Genomic DNA, 6,851 nt, shown 5'->3' with positions numbered 1-6,851 from the left:
ATCCCTTTTCAGTTTGAAATGGAAGAGGTGGTACAGGGATTCCCAAAAGCACAGGGAGTGAATCTGAACACAATTTGGATTCCCCCTAAGAGCTTGGTGGTGTAGTGGATGACGCTTTGGGCTGCTAACTGAAAGGTTGGCAGTTTGGACGTACCAATTCTTACATGGGAGAACAATGTGGCAGTCTGCTTCTGTAAAGATTTATAGCATTAGAAATCCAATGGCACTTCTACTCTGTCCTGTAAGTTAGAGTCCAGAGGCAAGGGGTTTATGTGCTATTATTTGGTGGGGGGTGAGGGGGAAATGATTTCCTTGATTAGGCTGGGTTTTACACCCACTGCTTAAAGTGCTAGGTAGCTAGGAAACAGGGACAGGGGGTTGTCCCTCCCATGCCTACACAGGGCCACCAGGGTTGCACTAGAAAACAAAGATTTACCTGGAAATCTTACATCCTGTCATCTTCCTCCAGCACTAGGCTTTTGTGGGAGCTTTGGAGAGAGCCTCTGCCCTCAGATATGCCTGTGCTGGAAGTTTTGGGCTTTCAGTTAGTGTGTTAGTCCAGGTAGACTGGAGAAACAAATTCATAGAGGAAAGAGCTTTATATACAAGAGCAATTGAATATTGAGAAAACATCCCAGCCCAGTCCAGATCAAGTTCATAAGTCTGATATTAGCCCAGATGTCCATAAGTCCTCTTCAGAGGTGCCTACAGCTGTAACTGATGGCTACCTTCAGCTCAGGCTCTCTCTGGCCCTGAAACACATGCAATGATGCCGAATGCAGGAAGATCACAGGCCAGTGGGTGGGCGATCTTGTGGGTCCTGTGGCACTGTAAGCATCTCAGCTGTGGCAGGGGTCTCCATGTGGCTCCTCCAGCTCAGGGCACTAGAGTAGTTCCATGTGTCTTCTCAGCTGCAATGTTTTCCAGGGAGTGAACAAGAGAGTGTTTTCTGCCTCCAAGGAGGAACACAGGAGTTCCCAGAATCCTCAGGAGAAGACCATGCCTACACAGAGGCCTCATTGGCTATGACCTGATTGACAGGCTAGACTCCACCCCTTCACCCTTAATCCTTTCAAATTGGTAGACGATTATATAACTACCACAGTCAGACTCAACCCATGTGATAAGGGGGCCCTCCAATCCCATTGCACAAGTAGCCCCTGAAAATTAAAGCCTAACTCTGTCTCCAGCTTGAGATTCCTACAAAATGATTGTGCTGCCTGGTCTCCAGCCCCACTCCAACCTGCCATGCACAAACTTCTATACTCCAGCTCCTGTCCTCCTTCAACCCTGCTGTATGAAGCTGCTTCCAAGTTCCCTTACAGAATACAAGTCATCTTGGTCTAGGGATTTTCGTCTCGCCAAATATGAGCACTCCTTGTACTCTTGTGGGAGAAAAACGGCTTTCTACACCCAGGAGGAGGGACAGTCTCAGAAGCCAGCCAACTAAGGTGTCCTGTAGGGCCTATCGGGTAGCTAACAGTCTGGGTTGTCGACTCAATGGCAGTGAGGTTCTTTGGTTTTGTTAGTGTTTTGCTTTGGACTCTTGTAGTCCTCCAAGGCTCTGCTGAATCTACCTTGACTTTGGGACAAGACTAGCTGCTCCCAGCAACCTCTCTTACCATTTTCCAATCCTTTTCTCACACGGCAACCAGAATGATCTTCATAAAGCAAAAGACCATGATAATCATCAATTCAGTAAAAAAGTCAGATTTAAAAAAGATTTTTCCCCTGAAGTTAAATTCCTAACTTTTCATCCCAAAAAGTTTAGAAAATTCAAGAAATATTCATAAACTTTGCCCAGACCCAGAAAAAAATACACCTTCAATAGTATACATCCTTCAAGTGCCACCTGTGGAGGCCATCATCACCAAAGTTAACTGCTTAGTAAAGTGATTCAAGCCAGTCCCTCTGAATCCGAGTCACAGCCACGTACTCCGAGGCCACAACTGTGCAGAAACATTTTGTATCCAGGGAGTGAGAACTCTCTCAGGATTGAACCCCAGGACTGGTCTGGCCTGCCCAGGGAGTACCCTGTACCTCCAGATCCTCGGAACTGTGGGCCCAGCCTACACAATTAGTGGCAAAACAACTAGGGGCAGAGGTAGGGGACCATTTCTGAAACCACAGTCTCAACTGTCAAGTCCTAGTCTGGGTGAGGTGGAAAGGAGGGGATTGTACATCTGTTCTGAACCTCTTTTAGTCCTCGGGTCTCTGACATGGTCTGGGCCTTGGGTCTATGACTGTAGCTAGCTGGTTTTCAGCTACCCTGGGGCTGGCCATCCTGGGGGCAGATTCTCATTGTCTTTGCATCTTCCTGTTCTTCCTTTGGTGGGCAGAGGAAGCAGGCCATTTTCACTAGGGTGAGAAGCAAGATTCTCTCCTCCATCCACCATGATACTGGCCTCAGAGCTGCTGCTCCAAGCTTCCTCCCCAGAAGGTTTGAGCAATGAGATCACGAGGGACCGCCCTGCACCTCCTTGGTTGAATGTATTCATCTTTCCTTCTATGACCTGTGCTCTGCAACTCAATTACAAGTGTCAGTTGAATGTGACTTGAAATTTGGCATTGGGCCTCCCTCCACTCCTGGAAACTGCTTCAAGGCTGGAAAAAATGTCTGTTATCTGGCTTCGCTTACCTTTGCCAAACATCAATCGTAAAACTTGCCCATCCTCTTCCCTGGCAGACTCCTCTCCAGCCCCCAACGCGCACTCCAGCCCGCAGGGCCCCGCCACGTTCTGTCTCTGTCTTGGGTGGTTTCCAGATGTGAGCTCAGCTCTCAGCTCCCCACCCAATTGTCCAAAGAAACATGCAGATTCTGTGATGGTGGGGAAAGGAGAAGGAGAAAGCTAGAAATACAAGGGGGTTTCAAAAAGTTTGCAAAGAAATTCCATGATCATTTCATGCCATTTTCCCAGGAGATGCTTGAAGCCCCATCCTCAGAACAAGTAGGGAGGGTCTGAGAGGGGGTGGAAGGAAAGAAAGAGAAGGTGGGAGGCGTGCTAGAGATTGACTCACAGATGAAGGGAAAGCAAGGTGTCGGGTAAGGGTGTAGCCTTCGCTTTTTCTTCCTGTTTTCCATCATGTTTCAAATGCTATGTTGAGGGCCTTTGTATGCATGGGAGGGAGGGAGGGAGTTAAGCACTAAATGTCTTCTCTAAAGGAATATATAATCGAAGACAGATGGCAATAAAACAGACCACAGGACAAATCTTAAGCAGTTCTCACAAACCTAGTGTATAAATAAATAGATAGCATATTATTTTCCACAGCATCAAAGGTAAATGTGCACTTAACTGGGTGGCAGATGTAGATGCAAACTCAAAGCAGCCTTGAAGCTCTCCTGATCAGGGCAGGTCGGTGAGTCATGCATGTTCCTTTCAGATCTGTGCACATTGATCTCTGTCAGCAGAGTACTTTTCCAAAACAAACTAAAAGGGCACATAAGCGTACAAAAACACATCCGTGCATGCTCTCTCAAACAGCAGTTGGGTAGGGGTCCCCCCCAAAATCATAGAAGTGTTTTGCCTACAAAGAAGGGCAGGACACCCCCCTGTCCACAAATGGAAAGGCTTTCCCAGGTATTCCACCGTTCCAACGTTATACCCAAGTTCTGCAGGGTTGAATCTCCCAAGAACTTGCTAACAAACTTCCTTGTCTCATTGCATTCCTAAATAAGCAAGTGCGGGTGTGAGTCTCTGCCTGCTTGATGGAACTTTTTCTAAGCCTGGAAAAGGGTTGGAATCAAAGCACACTAGGAAAAGCACCCCAACTCAGTGACTCTAGATCTCGGGGTCCTCTCTGATGAGCCAAGTTGACTTATGGCTCTGTGCCTTTGTTCAGACTGCGTCCCCGACTTGAGATGCATTTGTCCCCTTTTCTCTCCTCTCTCCCAGAAGGCTTCCCTCTCATCCTCCAAGACTTGGCCTGCAATCATCGCCTCTTTAAGGCAGCCTTCTCCGACACCCACTGGAGAACCAATCATTTCCTCCCCTGGATCCCACGCACTCCACTCAGGTATCTACTGCAGCCTCTGTGACACTTCACACATTCAGGTTTCAATGTCACCTTCTCCGGTTTAACTCTAAGCCTATTGGTCTTTTGTCTCCCAGACCCACCACTCTTCCTGGCCCAGAGAATATGCTCAAAGCATGTTTGTTGACCCAACTGAAGGTCAAATTCCTTCAGCCCTTGGTTAGCAAGAGTCTGTGACCCTGGGAACAAACTCGCCAAAGACTCAGACTTCAGACCTACGAAGGGCCTGTAAGAGCTAGCTTCAAGACCCTTTTGGGGGTTGTTGATGTGTGTTTTAGTTTCATCTTTTGGTATTCATACAGCACAGTAGTTTCTATCCACAGTATACCAAGGTGGGTCTTCATGACCAGAATACATTAGAAAAAAAAAAGGGTGGCATCCAAATCTAGATCATAAAAGACATCCCTGCTTTTGCCATAGATCACCTGCTCCGGAAGAGCCGGTTGTGTTTTGAGCTGCATAAATTACGACGTACACAAAATTGTGTCTTCCCACCGTGTCAGACTTATTTGGCCAATAGGACAGCACATCAATGAACGAATTCGCAGGGCTGGCTGGTCCTATGAGTTAAAGGGATGGAAGGTGGAAAAGGCCTGGTGCCAAGGTTAAAGTGACTGCAGACATCGCAGAAGCACACTTCCGAGGTTGTGGTCTCTGGGTCGGTGTGATAATTGCAAGGTTCCTCCTGCACTCTTGACGCCCAGCGAGTTGATGCAGCCGCTCAGGGCTCAAGGAGAGCTCTCAGCCTGCAAGGACACAGGGTGGGTCCTTGTTGGCGCGTCCTTTACCACCTAACCAACATCTGAAATCCAGTTGTCACTTCCAAGGGGGTTGACTGTTCAGGTGTTGGGGTCTCCTTGGCTGTCAGAGGGGAGCCAAGTTTCCTTTCTGGTGATGTGTTTTATAAGCAAACAAGTTCTTTCATGTCCCTCGTTACATTACGTCTGCTTCCTTATCTAACTGCCACATATGTGTCCACGGCAGAACTTTTTTTCCCCCGCTTTAACACAAGTTTCTTATCTAAAGAATACATATGTCCATTCCTAGATAATGGGTTTTGAAATTTTTATTTTCTAAGGTAGTTTATATGTTTTATATATATGAATATACTTTGAAATGTCATATTCATAACAAGCTGCCATGTTGTAAGGATCCACAAGCAGCCTACATGGAAAGGGAATTGAGGCTGCCTGCCACCAGTCACACTGTAAACCACTTTGGAAGTCTGGATCCTCCAGCGCCGAGGCCAGTCTTCGGATGAATGCAGCCCCACCTAATGGACCTACCGGCTACAAATCTTATGGAAGATGCTGCGGGACAAAGAACTAAGGCTGCCCTTTTGCATCTGGTTTCTGAAAAGAGTCTGAGCTAGTACAGTGTTCCCTGTCTTTCTGAAATAGCCAGGCAAATAACAGCTACAGGGGGCCTCCACCTGACAACTCACTTCAGGACGCGATGCAAGCCAGGTGCATACTCTGATGGAATGGATCAGAACTACACACCCAGGTCCCAACTTGCATATTCATGGATGCATGCATATTCATGAGGTCCCAATGACTCAGGGACTCTGGATCTCAGAGCTCTCCCTGGATTGGTGCAAACATACATGAGTGGGAGAGAGTAGCATTATCTCTGGTGACAAAGGAGATTTGCCAGAATTCCCCTAGGCCTTGTCTGCTGTGTCTCTTTGCTTATAGCCTTTCTGATTATAATAAATGGGTAAGTATAGGCCATCAGCTTCATGTATTTTGTGAACTTGGGCTAGCAGTACAGCGTTGATTTGTCCAGACCTAGCACTGGGTGGCTGGGTGCTAAGAAAAGGTGGTCACCCTATGAAGAAATGTTAGGTAACTAGAGATGGGGGTTGTCCCTCCCATGCCTGTACAGGCCCTCTAGAGGAGGTTGGAAGGGAATCAGGTGAGCCTTAGCCACTCATGCAGACCCCAGCCAGGTGGGTGGTACACCTGGGTGGCCCAAACTAGGCCCAGGTGGGCTTAATTTAGCCAATGGAGTCGACCAATACCTTCAACCACACCTCCCAAGCCAGAGGTTTGAAATACCCTGGCGGAGGGAAGGCCACTCTCTTTTTACTCTGCTCCTGGTCAGAGGCAGGTGCAGGTAGGAGGCGTGCACACTCCGGGCCTGCTCCAGACGGACATGGCCCTGCGCCAGGCCTATTCAGGGCCCACAGCCTCTCCTCACTCATTCTCTTTTTAACCCTCTTCCAGTGCCGCTCTCTCTTCTCACTTACTCTCCCCAGCCAACGGCTGCTCAAGCCATACTGCACGCTCTCTGGCCTCGGGTCACCACATGTGGGTGCACAGTCCCAAGAGGCTGCCCGTGCCCAGTGGTGAGCCCTATCAGGGTTTATGGTCAGTTTGGCATGCTTCCCTGAAATAGGGTGTACCCTTTTGAGACCGTAAAACCTGAAACTTCTCCTGTCCTTCATAAAAAGCCACTTGCATTATAAACAGGCCTCGGTGTGATACCAAATTATTAGCCACTGGAGCAAACTCACCGAAAGACAAAGTTCTAGTTTATTACCAAGCCCCAGGGGCCCAGAGAGGAAAGAGGGGTGGACATTCTAAGGTACAAGAGCCAGGCCTGTGGCTAGACCCTGATTACCTGACCTCTGATATTTGGCCAATCACTGGGTGAGAGAAAGCATGCTATAAAGGAGAGGCTCAGATTTATAGAGGTCTAGATAAAGATATGTACATATGCAAATATATCTATATGAGGATGGGGAAATAGATCTATGTATTTATAGGTTTAGTATTAAGGTAGCAGAAGGACATTGGGCCTCCACTCAAGTA

General features: G+C 47.9%; 1 long non-coding RNA gene across 3 annotated transcripts in view; it reads right to left on the bottom strand.

Moving 5' to 3' along the window:
• Nucleotides 1-455: 455 nt before the first annotated feature.
• The window catches only part of LOC123521170, a 51,133-nt gene continuing 44,737 nt past the window's right edge, over nt 456-6,851 (bottom strand). For 2 of the 3 annotated variants that reach the window (XR_006679637.1, XR_006679638.1), the window contains exons 3-4: nt 2,639-3,431; nt 456-567 (exon numbers count right to left, since the gene is read on the bottom strand). This is a non-coding gene — a long non-coding RNA (uncharacterized LOC123521170). The remainder of the gene's footprint in view (nt 568-2,638; nt 3,432-6,851) is intronic. The other variant, XR_006679639.1, reaches the window with a different exon arrangement.

This window comes from Echinops telfairi, unplaced genomic scaffold (assembly GCF_000313985.2).
Source record: "Echinops telfairi isolate 266 unplaced genomic scaffold, ASM31398v2 ScPeMD7_7473;HRSCAF=8511, whole genome shotgun sequence".
Lineage (NCBI taxonomy): Eukaryota > Metazoa > Chordata > Mammalia > Afrosoricida > Tenrecidae > Echinops > Echinops telfairi.
Note: the sequence above shows the minus strand (reverse complement) of the source record. Positions and strands in the feature narration are given on the sequence as shown.